At 53.5% G+C, this 5,000-nt stretch overlaps 1 protein-coding gene across 1 annotated transcript in view; it reads right to left on the minus strand.

Annotated features, from left to right (window-relative positions):
* bdg (sodium-dependent transporter bedraggled) overlaps positions 1 to 5,000 on the minus strand; it is a 132,403-nt gene that overhangs the window by 14,012 nt on the left and 113,391 nt on the right. The gene's annotated exons all lie outside the window — the stretch shown is intronic.

The following is a 5,000-nucleotide window of genomic DNA, read 5'->3' on the forward strand; positions in this document are numbered from 1 at the left end:
AAAAACAACAGAGAAACACAGAGTGAGAGGACACCCTGAGGAAAAGCAAAAGAGAGACAAAGATAAAGATACACCTAATGGAAAAGCAAAAGAGAGACACAGAATGAAAGGACACCACCCTATGGAAAAGCAAAAGAGAGACAGAATGAAGATACACCCAATGGAAAAACAAAAGAGAGACACAGAATGAGAAGACACGCATTGGGAAAGGGAAAGAGAGACAGAGTAAAGATACACCCAAAGGAAAAGCAAAAGAGAGACACAGAGTGAGAGGACACTACCCTACGGAAAAGGAAAAGAGAGACAGAGTGAAGATACACCCAATGAAAAAGCAAAAGAGAGACACAGCGTGAGAAGACACCACCCTATGGAAAAGGGAAGGAGAGACAGAGTGAGGGGACACCCTGAGGAAAAGCAAAAGAGAGACACAGAATGAAAGGACACCACCCTATGGAAAAGCAAAAGAGACACAGAGATAAAGATACACCCAACGGAAAAACAACAGAGAAACACAGAGTGAAAAGACACGCATTGGGAAAGGGAAAAAGGGGAGTCCGAATGAGCGCCTCTCGCTATAGTAACAAGAGAAGCACGCCAACCGCTACAGCAGCCTTCATGAACAATAAAAGTGTGAATAGGACTTTTAGGTTAGGGTTTTCAGGTGTAATTTCGGGTCGGTGGTTCTGGATGGGATCATTTTTGTCCGGTTTGGTTTAAAGGGTCAGTCATTTGGGGGATTTAGTCGTAAAAAAAGGGGGTGGGGTGGGGTGGGGAGGATGGTAGATGCAGCTGGAAATCGTATGGTGATAGGCATTAAAAGCACATCTGCTTTGACTGAGCGCAGCTGATGTCCCAAACTCTTCCGCGAGGTGGTGCCTTGATCTTTACGTACGATAATTACACACACACATACACATATATATTTATATATATACACACATATATGTGTGTGTGTCTGTCTGTCTGTATGTGTGTGATATAAAAATGTGAGAGAACCTTTTTTCGGGTCTAACACCCCGCCCCCCCCCAAAAAAAAAAAAAAAATAAATAAATAAATAATAAATAAAAATAATAATGAATAAAAAATAAGATAAAATAAATAAATAAAAATACACATGTCAAGCATAAACATGAAAATATATGGATCCTTACGGAGGAGAATACAGAAAGAATAAACATGAAGCAAAAAAAAAAAAAAAAAAAAAAAAAAAAAAAACAGCATACAAAACTTAAAAGAATCAGATACAGTTACAAATTCCCTACGAATTACCAGGAAGAGAAGAACCTGCCAATAGCTATAATCTATTTGTAATGACTGAAGGCTTCCTCTTGAGCACAGTCAATTTTACGGTTAGTCCTACGACAGGTCCTTTCTTTAGCTACCATGTAATTTCAGGTCCCGAAGGGGGAGGGGGTTCTTTGCCTTGAAGGGGGAGGGGGTTCTTTGCCTTGAAGGGGGAGGGGGTTCTTTGCCTTGAAGGGGGAGGGGGTTCTTTGCCTTGAAGGGGGAGGGGGTTCTTTGCCTTGAAGGGGGAGGGGGTTCTTTGCCTTGAAGGGGGAGGGGGTTCTTTGCCTTGAAGGGGGAGGGGGTTCTTTGCCTTGAAGGGGGAGGGGGTTCTTTGCCTTGAAGGGGGAGGGGGTTCTTTGCCTTGAAGGGGGAGGGGGTTCTTTGCCTTGAAGGGGGAGGGGGTTCTTTGCCTTGAAGGGGGAGGGGGTTCTTTGCCTTGAAGGGGGAGGGGGTTCTTTGCCTTGAAGGGGGAGGGGGTTCTTTGCCTTGAAGGGGGAGGGGGTTCTTTGCCTTGAAGGGGGAGGGGGTTCTTTGCCTTGAAGGGGGAGGGGGTTCTTTGCCTTGAAGGGGGAGGGGGTTCTTTGCCTTGAAGGGGGAGGGGGTTCTTTGCCTTGAAGGGGGAGGGGGTTCTTTGCCTTGAAGGGGGAGGGGGTTCTTTGCCTTGAAGGGGGAGGGGGTTCTTTGCCTTGAAGGGGGAGGGGGTTCTTTGCCTTGAAGGGGGAGGGGGTTCTTTGCCTTGAAGGGGGAGGGGGTTCTTTGCCTTGAAGGGGGAGGGGGTTCTTTGCCTTGAAGGGGGAGGGGGTTCTTTGCCTTGAAGGGGGAGGGGGTTCTTTGCCTTGAAGGGGGAGGGGGTTCTTTGCCTTGAAGGGGGAGGGGGTTCTTTGCCTTGAAGGGGGAGGGGGTTCTTTGCCTTGAAGGGGGAGGGGGTTCTTTGCCTTGAAGGGGGAGGGGGTTCTTTGCCTTGAAGGGGGAGGGGGTTCTTTGCCTTGAAGGGGGAGGGGGTTCTTTGCCTTGAAGGGGGAGGGGGTTCTTTGCCTTGAAGGGGGAGGGGGTTCTTTGCCTTGAAGGGGGAGGGGGTTCTTTGCCTTGAAGGGGGAGGGGGTTCTTTGCCTTGAAGGGGGAGGGGGTTCTTTGCCTTGAAGGGGGAGGGGGTTCTTTGCCTTGAAGGGGGAGGGGGTTCTTTGCCTTGAAGGGGGAGGGGGTTCTTTGCCTTGAAGGGGGAGGGGGTTCTTTGCCTTGAAGGGGGAGGGGGTTCTTTGCCTTGAAGGGGGAGGGGGTTCTTTGCCTTGAAGGGGGAGGGGGTTCTTTGCCTTGAAGGGGGAGGGGGTTCTTTGCCTTGAAGGGGGAGGGGGTTCTTTGCCTTGAAGGGGGAGGGGGTTCTTTGCCTTGAAGGGGGAGGGGGTTCTTTGCCTTGAAGGGGGAGGGGGTTCTTTGCCTTGAAGGGGGAGGGGGTTCTTTGCCTTGAAGGGGGAGGGGGTTCTTTGCCTTGAAGGGGGAGGGGGTTCTTTGCCTTGAAGGGGGAGGGGGTTCTTTGCCTTGAAGGGGGAGGGGGTTCTTTGCCTTGAAGGGGGAGGGGGTTCTTTGCCTTGAAGGGGGAGGGGGTTCTTTGCCTTGAAGGGGGAGGGGGTTCTTTGCCTTGAAGGGGGAGGGGGTTCTTTGCCTTGAAGGGGGAGGGGGTTCTTTGCCTTGAAGGGGGAGGGGGTTCTTTGCCTTGAAGGGGGAGGGGGTTCTTTGCCTTGAAGGGGGAGGGGGTTCTTTGCCTTGAAGGGGGAGGGGGTTCTTTGCCTTGAAGGGGGAGGGGGTTCTTTGCCTTGAAGGGGGAGGGGGTTCTTTGCCTTGAAGGGGGAGGGGGTTCTTTGCCTTGAAGGGGGAGGGGGTTCTTTGCCTTGAAGGGGGAGGGGGTTCTTTGCCTTGAAGGGGGAGGGGGTTCTTTGCCTTGAAGGGGGAGGGGGTTCTTTGCCTTGAAGGGGGAGGGGGTTCTTTGCCTTGAAGGGGGAGGGGGTTCTTTGCCTTGAAGGGGGAGGGGGTTCTTTGCCTTGAAGGGGGAGGGGGTTCTTTGCCTTGAAGGGGGAGGGGGTTCTTTGCCTTGAAGGGGGAGGGGGTTCTTTGCCTTGAAGGGGGAGGGGGTTCTTTGCCTTGAAGGGGGAGGGGGTTCTTTGCCTTGAAGGGGGAGGGGGTTCTTTGCCTTGAAGGGGGAGGGGGTTCTTTGCCTTGAAGGGGGAGGGGGTTCTTTGCCTTGAAGGGGGAGGGGGTTCTTTGCCTTGAAGGGGGAGGGGGTTCTTTGCCTTGAAGGGGGAGGGGGTTCTTTGCCTTGAAGGGGGAGGGGGTTCTTTGCCTTGAAGGGGGAGGGGGTTCTTTGCCTTGAAGGGGGAGGGGGTTCTTTGCCTTGAAGGGGGAGGGGGTTCTTTGCCTTGAAGGGGGAGGGGGTTCTTTGCCTTGAAGGGGGAGGGGGTTCTTTGCCTTGAAGGGGGAGGGGGTTCTTTGCCTTGAAGGGGGAGGGGGTTCTTTGCCTTGAAGGGGGAGGGGGTTCTTTGCCTTGAAGGGGGAGGGGGTTCTTTGCCTTGAAGGGGGAGGGGGTTCTTTGCCTTGAAGGGGGAGGGGGTTCTTTGCCTTGAAGGGGGAGGGGGTTCTTTGCCTTGAAGGGGGAGGGGGTTCTTTGCCTTGAAGGGGGAGGGGGTTCTTTGCCTTGAAGGGGGAGGGGGTTCTTTGCCTTGAAGGGGGAGGGGGTTCTTTGCCTTGAAGGGGGAGGGGGTTCTTTGCCTTGAAGGGGGAGGGGGTTCTTTGCCTTGAAGGGGGAGGGGGTTCTTTGCCTTGAAGGGGGAGGGGGTTCTTTGCCTTGAAGGGGGAGGGGGTTCTTTGCCTTGAAGGGGGAGGGGGTTCTTTGCCTTGAAGGGGGAGGGGGTTCTTTGCCTTGAAGGGGGAGGGGGTTCTTTGCCTTGAAGGGGGAGGGGGTTCTTTGCCTTGAAGGGGGAGGGGGTTCTTTGCCTTGAAGGGGGAGGGGGTTCTTTGCCTTGAAGGGGGAGGGGGTTCTTTGCCTTGAAGGGGGAGGGGGTTCTTTGCCTTGAAGGGGGAGGGGGTTCTTTGCCTTGAAGGGGGAGGGGGTTCTTTGCCTTGAAGGGGGAGGGGGTTCTTTGCCTTGAAGAGGGGGGTTTGTTTACTATGAGGGGGGAGGGCTTTGCTTTGAAGGGGGAGAGGGGAGGGGGATGGGTTTTGCTTTGAGGGGTGGGGGTTGGGGTGGGCTTTGCTTTGAAGGGTAGAGGTAAGGAGTGGAGGAGTGGGTTTTGTCCTGTTTTGAGGGGTGGGGTGGGGGTTCTGCTTGGGAGGGAGGCGGAGGGGTGACTTGAGCTTTGTTTTGAGATGATGGGAGGGAGAGGGTGGTCTTTGCTTTGAGGGGTAGGGGGGAGGGGAGAGGGGGTGATTTTGAGGGAGGGAGGGGTGGGGGTGGTCTTCGCTTTGAGGGGGAAGGGGAGAGGGGGTGGGCTTTGTCTTGAGGAAGTGGGGAGGGTGTCTTTGTTTTGAGGGAGGGGTGTTCTTTGCCTTGAAGGGGGAGGGGGTTCTTTGCCTTGAGGGGGGAGAGGTGTTTTTGCCTTAAGGGGAATCTTCTTCCTTTTTGTAAGTTCTACTGTATCTCTCCTTTATTATCATTATTTTCTCATTACTGTTTTGTTTCTTTCTTTGTAAATGTACGTGTGGGTGGCTGTATCTGGCGATC

Source organism: Penaeus japonicus, unplaced genomic scaffold (genome assembly GCF_977035675.1).
Source record: "Penaeus japonicus unplaced genomic scaffold, GWHDUDI00000001_assembly GWHDUDI00000004, whole genome shotgun sequence".
In the NCBI taxonomy this organism is placed as follows: Eukaryota; Metazoa; Arthropoda; class Malacostraca; order Decapoda; family Penaeidae; genus Penaeus; species Penaeus japonicus.